General features: G+C 44.1%; 1 pseudogene; it reads right to left on the bottom strand.

The window, feature by feature from the left end:
- The window catches only part of LOC119280300, a 26,169-nt pseudogene that overhangs the window by 8,089 nt on the left and 7,251 nt on the right, over positions 1-10,829 (bottom strand).

Consider the following 10,829-nt stretch of genomic DNA (forward strand, 5'->3'; position numbering starts at 1 on the left):
GGCCCCAGACCCTATCTGCCCAGGCGGTTGGGCCGAAACACTAACTGCCCGGCCCACGACGTTCCCAGGCCCAGGGCCGCCAACCCTAGCCAGCCGCGAGGCCGATCCGACCTCCTCTGCAAGCGGGGCCACCGCCGCCACCAGCTCCCTGCCGGCCGCCGCCGGCACCGGCAAGCCCGGCCACTCCTCCACTGACTCCAGCGGAGCCAGGAGGGCCTTCGCCGCCAGCGCCCGAATGCCCTGTGCAGCACCCCCGGGGGGCGACGAGCCCCTGCCCGAGGACAGAGCAGGCTGCCACGCACGGACGGCGGTCGCCCGCGAGCCCCTGCCACCCGGAGCAAAACGGCGACGCTCCCTCGCGCCGCCGCTTCCCTCTGCGTGCGCACAGGCCAAGAAGTCACCAACCGACGGCCGCTCCGGCGGCGCATCGCGTTCCTCATCAACCGAAGCCACGTCTTCCTCATCCTCCGAATCGAGCGTTGCCAGAGACCAGAAACGCCCCCCGACCGGCGCCAGCGCCGCCCCGACCCCTGACGCCGGACCCGCCCGCGCCGGGGAGGGCCAAGCGCCGTGCCGCACCACCTCCCAGCCCTCGGAGGCCTGAGCCCCAGGCGCCCGCACCGGGGAGCCCGAGCCGTCGCCAGAGAGAGGGCCTAACGGTTCGCTCATTCAAACTCCCCCAGATTACGTATTGTGCCTTGGTTATTTAAGCTGCACCCTTCCTCCAATGTGAAAACAAGATTTTCCTCCTTAGACTTTGAGATGGCAATTTCACGAATGAGATCATGGACATGACAGGAGTCAATTCCTTTCCTACTATGAATTGACTGTTGACATGGCAGAATCATGCTCCTGCCTATGAGTTCCATGAAGTAAGAGTCCAATACTTCCTCCACAGACTGGCCACACACCTCACTTGAGTAACCCTCTGCAATCCACCGCCGCACTAAGCGTCCCCGTGCAATCATGCAGTCTTCAGGAAAGATAGCCAGAAACAAGAAACAAGCCTTGAGGTGATAGGGTAAACCATCATAGCTTTTCATAAGGACTACTTTTATGATCTCAAGTTCTGGATTCATCTCCAATTCAGCACTAATATGCTCATTCAATTTTCTCCATTCAAAAGCAGTTTTTGGTTGGCTTGCCAAGAAGCCACCTATGGTGACTAGTGCAAGGGGAAGTCCTCTGCACTTCTTCATTATCAGTTTTGCTTGTTCAACCAACTCTGGATATTGCTCATCCAAATTTATAGTCTCCTTAAATACCTGAAATCCGTATCAACCAAGTCATTTAGAAACATTACAACCGAGCACTCTTCCAGCCCTCTCAGGCCATTAGCATTTTCGGCCGTCAGATGTGCATTTCTGGATGTTTGTGACCATTGGATGCGACATCAATCCCGCTCGGGCTTCCTCGGCGAAAAGAGGTCGCTGGATGGACTAGGCCGCTGCTCCAGTAACAAAATCGGAGCTCCTTAGTTATTTGGGTCTGCGGGCCTTATCATCCGCGAGCAACAAAACCAATGGGCAACGCAGCGTAGGCAGCCTCACGAGTGGGAGTGGCCCGACAGAGAAGAAAAGAAATGATTGGGAGTCGACTCGCCGGGGAGACGGGTGACGCTTGGGGTGGTGATGGGGCAACGAACCAATTGGGAGTCCACTCACTGGCATTTGTGGAAATAAATTGTCATTGCTACAGGATTTTAATGGCCAATTATGTCAGGACGGTTACCATGCTGCTTCGTGTTCTTCCTTCACTCCGGGCACGCCCATATAGTACTCGATGTTCCTTCCCCAATCTCCTTCATCGATCAGTATTCCAACAGGTAGGTGGATATCTTGGGTGCTTGCGATGAACTTGCGACGCCTGTCATTCCTTGTGAATTTGTGATATAGCAAACCAAGATACGCCGCTGCCGATACTATCTCCTGGATAGTCTCCCTCCGACTCCAACTCACTGTGCCAATGCAGTCCGCCATCGTTTCCCTGTCCAAATCCACTGCCGTGTCGCGGTCCCTGCCGGACACTCTTTGCGGCAACATGTTGGCTACTGTCGTCCATAGGGCGAGGAACTCCGCGGTGGCGCAGGTAAAGAGGCTGTTTTAGTTGTTACTTCAGTACAGAGTTCAATAATCGTTGATTATGCTTATTATTTTTGATTCGCAACGCTAGGATCATAGCTCAGTGCATGGGTTTCAACTAGCCCAGTCCCTATTTTCTTCTGTTTCTCATTCTGTTCTCCCTGCTGGTCTTACCCTCGACTTTGTAAGCTCGAGTCCACCTCATTATATTGGTTCACTTGTTTGTCATGTCAGTATTTGATTGATCGTTGTGGACTGTATCTGTACATTTGCTCTTCCAGCACTCTTCGTTTTATGGAATACTAGTGTGTGCTGTAAGCAATGGATCCCCTTTTCTGATGCACAACTGGAAAAAAAAATTGTTCTCTCACATCAGTACGTATTCCAGTTTTCCAGTTTGATGAATTTGGGGCTAAAGGTCATTGCTAAAAGTAGAAAGCTTGCCTGATCTATGGACTATGAACAGCAACAGGTGTACTCTGTATTTTTATTTTAGGATTAAAATTTTGACTTCAGCACTACTGAAGTACTAATGCAAGTTTTCTCCATTCTTGCAGCATTTAGGCTTTCAGGCCATGTGGTGACAATTGAACATGAATAGCAATGACGTGCTAAGATTAATTAGCACATTTGTATTAGCTTAAATATATTCATGGATCGAAATGGTTATTTCTAAGAGGCTATGGCTTGATAGTATATCCACCACAAACTCTTAGCGTGTATTTCGATTCTACCATGCATTTGGAATATAAGTGTACTGGCATCTGCTATCTCAAGATGAGAGTCTCCATAACTATCCACATATACTCGAATCTTTCTACAACTTGGCAGTACAACAATGATGTGCAGAATTATAATTTCATCATCAGTCAACATCGTGATTCATGCATTGATTCTTGTGAAATACATGAGATTTTTCCCATGCAAAGGAATTAATGTGTAATCTTCTTTTGCCTAAAATGTGGTGTCGATCATAACTTAGAAATCTTGGAAACATGTTTCATGCTTTGCTACTACGAAAAAAGTATTGTTATATGGCCTTCTTTTTTAGTTTTATATTATTATGTTTGATGTATCTATATTTCGATAATGCTAGAGGCATAAATTCTCTTCATCCTATTTCTTGAGTCGTTGATAGTATAACTAATCTCCATATAGGTAGGTTTTTCTTTTTTAGGATACTAACTTCCTTTTTGGGGACAATAACATGTTTGGCAATGCAAGCATGCACGTGGTACAATTTCCTGGTACAAGTAAAGCTATTGTAGCAGTTTGTTTTTTGCAGCCTTGCTAGGATGTTCCCAATAATTTTCTGAACTGTTACAGTGAACTTAAACTAATTATATCAAAAAGAAAAACTTAAAAACTATTATGTACTGTTGCAGGTTTAGTGAAGTTTCTGCTTGAGTTATTTTTTCTGTTGGTACTTTGAACTCCGCATGTCAATCCTGCTGAAAGTACTGCCCCAATCCTAATATACGCTGGTCTACAGTATGCTGCTATTACAGATATTACTTTGTACTTTGAAGTGCATGCTCTTGAGATTTGTCATGTGATATAGTCTGGACCAAGAATTAAATATGTTATCTCCAGCATGCGCTAGCACGGAAGGATTATTCTTGCTCCTACTTGAGTTTTTATGCAAACATATATCCTTTATTTCCCATGTATATGGCAGTCTCTCTAACTATTGACCTTTTGCTAGAGTTATTAGGTAGGGATGCAACGTAATATTCTCTTACGGATGTTGAAATGATTTGAGTCTACATCATCAATACAACATGTTCTTGCTTAACAGGGAGCAAAAGCAAGTTGTTTTACTTTGGACACTGCTACTATAGTTGTTTCCTTTTTGACTTGCTTCACTAATATTACCTTCCATTCAATGTCAGTTAACCAAAACCATCGATTGATATACTTACAATCAAATGTTGATGAAGTAAAATCAAGTAAAAACTTATAATTGAAAGGGCAAATGACTTGCCACACAATCGTGGAAAGAGGAGAAATCAATATTGCACATGGTGATATTTGTGTTTATGCTTGTAATACTCAATGGAGTTTGTTTTAGGTTGTTTCCTTTATAACCCTTTAAGTATGGTGTTCTACCAAAGTTAGAACTCATGTATGGTCTTTTGTTATCGTGATTGATCTAATAGCCGATGTAGGCATTTACGGTGCTATATGTTCTGTTATATATTATACATATAGAACAAGTACGTGTCCTCTGTTTTATTAATCCAAGAAGTTTAGTTTTTTCTTTGTTAATACTCCCCCTGGTCCTTTTTAGTTTGCATATAAGTTTTGCTCGAAGTTAAAGTATTTCCACTTTGGCCAAACGTATAGAAAAAAATATCAACATTCACAATGCCAAATCAATATTGTTAGATTCATTATGAAATGAAGTTTCATAGTATATATTTTTCGTATTGTAGGTGTTGATATTTTTTAATATAAATTTGGTCAAACTTTTCCAAGTTTGACGTGATATTTTTTAATATAAATTTGGTCAAACTTTGCAAAGTTTGACTTGACACAAACCTAATACACGGAGTAAAAAGGACGGGAGGGAGTACTAAGAAACATATTTCGTCTGAGACTCTCATGCTTCATGCCACTATTTATATATATAATTACTATCATATTTACCTTAAAAATGGACGGGCGTGGCAACGCGCGCCGGCATGGTCTAGTTTAGCACTACAAGAGACCATATAAGCACTACTCTGATTGTCTATCACATTCTTAACCCTACAGTATTTAATATGTAGTATATAGGTGTAGAAGTGAGACACTGCTACTTTTCGTTAGTTAATAGGCTTCTTCGTCGTCCATCTTCCTAAGAATATTTCCCTCCCACGTAGCAACGTCCTTATGGTGCAATGGTGATTTAATTCGTGCAATCCTACTCTGTCATTGGGGCTTTAGTCAATGTAAAACCAGACAAACATACCTATTATCTTACAAAAATTAAAAGCACCGAAAACTCCTTCCTTCTTTAAAATAATAAAAAATACCTTGAAAATCAAAATTTTGAATGCAAAAATATATGTCAACTGCATTTGCAGGATGCAAAACCTGCCTTAGCTTTCTTAGAAGTACGTCCTCAGTGCTTGAATTTCAAAGGAGCTTCATATGAAACATTTTCATATCTAAGAAGTATGAGAAAAATTATCCCACATACGTACGCATGCCAAGCATGCCAATGATTTGAATGATATATTTGAGCTTATCAGCCATTCATGCGTTTCAAAGATGAGATTTTGTTTCCATCTAATCAGATGTATTGCCCAGTTACAATAATTCTTAGGTCTGATCAAATAGATTATCGTCCCATCAGCACAATTTTAGTAAACTAGGAATATACGTTGTTCGATAGAAGTTAATTGCAGCGTTGACATGCTGCAAGCATAATGTTGTTACATTATAAATAGTCATAGTTAGCATGGCAGGTGATATGGAAATATGTTCGATTTCAAGAAATGAGAATATCTGGATTAAGTGAGTGACTTGATTTAAAGAGGACTGAGCCAAATACAGCCAATGAGACGCTGACTAACGATTCTTACAAGCAGATCGAATATTCTTCCATGATTATTGAAACATGTGTTTTTATTGCGGTAGAGCCGAGTGGGTGAAAATGTTGAGACGGTATCCACAAGAAAAAGGATGAACCTTTATATGTACCTCTACTGTCTGACTTCTTTGTTGTTCGCTAGTAAAACAGGGATATCCCACTTCCCTTGAACAGGTACAAAATCTACAAATAATTTGGTTGGACCTAACTATAACTACACAAATTATCATGTCTCCATCTTATTGTAATCATAGTTTATGTATTCCAAAGCCTTTTTGTATTTATATGTATTATTCTAGCAATTGCATAAGATTTCTGATGAAGTGATGAGTGGCAACTCCAATTTTCTAGTGGACATAAAGATATTGTTTGTGCAATTTAAAGCAGTTTAGCATTAATTGAAATAAAAATTGGCCCTTTAAAAAGAAATAAACAAATTGAAAACATTTATTCCATAACTGCTTCATTTGTACCTTTTTTGTCAGGAGGTCAAATGCGTCATCGGGACCCAGATGTTTGAGCATGTATATGTTTCGTTCATCCTTTGAGCAGTGCTTGGGAATATTCTCTTCCCTTGTGGTGACTATTATGCAGCTTCCTGCAGTTTCTGGCAAATACTCTTTTATAGCATCCCACTCTAGTCTGGACCAGAGATCATCAAGAACAAGCAAATATCTCTTTTCTTCTAAACAACTCCTTAAATCTGTCTCATTTTTATCTTCATTCTTATCTTTGAATTGCATAATTAAGCTCTCAAGGAGTGCTGGTGAGTTGAAAGGGCGCATGATTGTGACACAAGCACGCTTATCAAACATGCTACTAATCTCTTGGCTTTGATAAATATCTCTCACTAGTGTTGTTTTTCCGATACCACCCATTCCCCACCCTTTGATAAACACAAGCACACAATTAATGCTTAGGTATTGTCTTTCTTTCCAGATGATAATATTTTGCCCTGTGTTAAGTTTTACGTAATTTTTTATATAATACTTATGGTTCTTAAATGATCTCTGATCTCTAACAAACCATGTTGTTCGTTAGGACAACAACGAAAATAATTTAATATAATTTGGCCACTGATATTAGAACAGATTGCATCCTTGTCAGCGGATTGTGAATGGCAGTTGATGAGATTCTCTAATTTTTGTCGCAAGAATCAGGAGCAACTAGGTTGGCCCACACCTATAACATGTAAAGCCATTCCATGATAGGATGAAAAAGCATATCCTTCTGATGAGTGTTTCATAATGCAACACTCAAAAATACCATATGGTAAGGCTGCTCATTATGTGCTGACCTACATCTGACGAAAAAGGCATATCCTTCTGATAAGTGCTTTGTAGTGTAACAATCAAAGATACCATGGCAAGGCTGCTCATTATGTGCTAAGACCTACATCCTCTCTGTACTGCAGTCACTCAACGACTATAGCCACAAGCAATGCCAGTGGTCCCCTCTTATGGCGGTTCTAATTTGGGTTTGACCCCATAGTTTGCTTGCTTTCATTCATGTTGAAGAAGATGGAGAGAATATAATTTATGGAAGAAGTATGTGCTTGTTGACAAGTGGGCCCTAGATGAGTACATGAATCGAAATAACACCATCGAGGGAGCCCTCTCTCGTGGCTAGCCCGCTAGGGTTCCGCCCCTTTCCCTCCCGCCGCCGCCGGTCGCCCGCCTCGCGCCCCGCCTCCGTCCCCTTCCTCCCTCCCCCTTCCCCGTCCAGATCCGCCTCGCGCCGCCTCCCCGGGAGGTGGCCGGGGCGGAGCTCGAGCTCCTCACCAGCGGCCCCCTCCCCCGTCTCCCCCCGCCGCCGCCGGCGGTTGCCCCCGGCGCTGGCCCGGGTGGTACCGGCGGCGGCGGCCCTTTTCGTACCCGCGCGCACGTGCTCCCTTCCCGGGGCAGGGAGGCGGCGGCGGTGCAGCCCGGCTTGGCTGCGGTCCGGCGGCAGGCATGGTGTCAGTGCCGCTCCTTGGCAGCGGGGCGACGTGGTGATGCCAGGTGGCTCACGTCACGACCCCGGCCCAGATCTGCGCTCGGCGGGCCCCATCTGGGTCCTAGCGGGCCTTCCCCCCCGGCGTGGCCTCGTTGTCTGCGACGCGGTGAGGAGCAGGAGCGGCTCGGATTTGGGGCGTCGGCGCCGATGATGTGCCGGCAGCAGCGCGAGGGCGGCAGCTTTACGGGCCCACGAGGGCTCGGCCGCGCCTGTGGGCCCACGGGCCTGGTGTGCTCCTGCTATTGCGTCTGGACGTCTACCGTCGCGGACGGTGGAGGTGGGGCCCTCCCGCGTGCCGACGGTGCTGATGCCCTAGTCCCGGCTCTGATTCTTCATCGCGCTGTCCCCACTTCGCGGTGCCGTGGTGAGATGGCGTGGGGGCCTCATGACCGCGTTGGCGCAGGGTGATGCTTGGTTTGGTGGCTGGATCCGGAGCGCCCGAGGTGTGGGTTGGGATCGGGGGAAACCCCGGTCGGCGTGGCCGACACCGGCGCGGTGGCGCCTGTGGGTGCCACCTGACCTTCCGGGAGGGCGTCGGGGGCTACCCTTCCTTTCGCCTCATCGTGTACCGGGGGAAACCCTTGGCAGCAGCGTCGTCATCGTCACGATCCTTCTTGGAGGTGTTGGTAGGTGCCGGCGCTTCGGAGTCTTGGAGCCTAGTGGAAGATCCCGGTGGGCGCAGCGTTCGCAAGGCTTCTTCTTTTTTATTGATCCGCCGTGGTCGGCATTTGTTTCTGTTCTCTTTCTCTGTCGGTTCTTTTTGGCGTGACTGTGCTGCTTCCGCCTCAGCACCTATCATGTATGGTTTGGTTGGTTGCTTTGTATACAAAGTGGGGGGAAACCCTTTTCCGGTAAATAACACCATCAGCGAGTTGAGGTCTTGAGCTAGAAAACAAATGGACCCAATGGAGTATGAGATACAGTTGTAACCACCGGAATTATGGTCAAGATTGGATCTAATGCTAAGGTAGCGGACATGCAATCTGATGATAGGGGAGGGAGGGGGACGTGTAGAAACATCAAATGGAATCATTTATGCACATTGGCCTTGATAAATTAAGGTTACTATACATATAACAGTTGTAGCAGAAGTAAAATGTACTACAATTTCTTTCTCATGAAAATAGAAAAAATAAAATTATTTTGTAATTAAACTATGTAGAATGGTTCTTAACATAAAACTTACATGACAACACAATAACAACTTTAGTTAATTATGTTAACTATTAGTTGAGACAAAGACCATAAATAACAACAAGAGGGACAACAATTAGACAATTTTCGGGACTTCAAAAATTACCTTACTGTAGAAAACATAAAGAGACGGATCAGCAAGTAACTTCTTGCACACTAGAGTTTCGTCCTCCACTCCTATGCATAAGCTTGCCACTTCAACTTGTTCAGTGGATACTATGATTCGGCTTCCTTTCTTGTTGTTTGGGAAACATGTCTTAATGCAATCCCACTCTTCAATGGTGTGTATGTTATTGAGTACAATTAGGCAACTCTTGTTATTCAAGTATCTCTTGAACTCATAAGCCAAACCATCTTCTTTCATCGTCGCCATCATCTTCAAAACTTGGGCTCCGATAGTTATTCTTCCTCCTTCTCCCATCTCTTGAAAAGAATTAACATAGATTTGCCGAACAATGCTTCGAATGAAATCTGTCCGATTGAAAGGACATGTCACTACAAGGATTCCCGTCTATTGCAACAAAATCTATTGCTACAGCTATCTTTCATTGCAATAGAATGCTATATTACCACAAAATTCCAGTTCGTGGTAATAGGATCTACATATTGCCACAGTTTTGTTCCATCGCGCTAGGTACTCATTTTTGTTGCAATAGAAGCCACGTATTGCCACAAGCTGCATCAGCGTTGCAATATGGTAGTGATATTGCGACAGTTGCGTCTCGTTGCGTGAATTGGTCATTTTGTTGCAATAAAGACTAGGTATTGCGACAAAGTAAATCTTTGTGGCAATATTTAGACATAAATTGCAACAATTCTGACATGTGGCGCTAGCCATAGATACTGTTGCAAAATACATGGCTTCTTATTGCAACAAAACGTGTATTTGTTGTAATAGGGCGATTTTTTGCCTCACCTTCGTTGTGTTGCAATAACTATTACATATTGCGACAACTTGTGCATCCATGGTAATACGTACAACATATTGCAACAATCCTCTAATGTTGCAAAAAAGGAGCAGGATATTGCAACGATATTCTCTACAGTGCCCCTGATTTTTTTCATTTATTTATTGTACTATTTCTCAGGATTTGATTAAAGGGGCGTACTAGTTCATAGAGGTATTAACACATTTGGTACCACAAATATCGGTCGTACCACAACTTGGAGGAACGCTCGCTTACGCACGTGTGAAGTGTTGCACACTCGCGGACGCCCTTCACTTTAGGGTTTCTTGCACCGCCGGCGTCTCCTCCACTCGCCCTACTAACCTCCTAGCAAGGTCGTCCTCAGCACCGGAAAGACGGCAAGCTCACTGGCCTTCTCACCAAGGTACGCAAGCTTGTAGAGTTTGGGTCCCATGTGTAAGTGTGAGTGTGGGCCCAGACCGAGGCCATGGCATCTTGCCCTAGAGTGTGGGCCCGAAAGAAATAACAGCAAAATAAATTGCGCGTCTGGTGGTTCGACTCCCAGACCACCTTATTTGTAGACCGAACGAGCTAGGCATCACGCGAACGTTTGATTCATGTCAATATTTCAGCTAGAAATACATATATGACCAATTTTGTCTAACGCTTGTCTCTAGCACCAAGCAGATTTAAGAAGGAAAGTTTTTTGCTTTGTGTAATTGACGGAACGAGGTAGCCACTCGGCACCAATTTTTTCTAAGACAACTCGGCACCAATTACATCTTTTTTTTTTTTGAGGGACGGCACCAATTACATCTTATCTTATATATATATTTACTAATTGGAGGCACCATTCATGATCTCTCATTAATCTACATCATCAAAATTAATTAAATTGTTAGATTGAAAAATGTACGATCAGGATAAAAGAAAAACTTACGTAACGCCGATGATTCCATGTTATAAAAAAACGCAACTGACATGACTAACATTAGCTAATTAGTTAAATGAAACAAGAAAAGCCTCATGTAAAAAAATCAAACAAGTTTCAAAAAAAAAAAAGAACAAGGAAAG

Source organism: Triticum dicoccoides, chromosome 3B, assembly GCF_002162155.2.
Source record: "Triticum dicoccoides isolate Atlit2015 ecotype Zavitan chromosome 3B, WEW_v2.0, whole genome shotgun sequence".
NCBI classification, from domain to species: Eukaryota; Viridiplantae; Streptophyta; class Magnoliopsida; order Poales; family Poaceae; genus Triticum; species Triticum dicoccoides.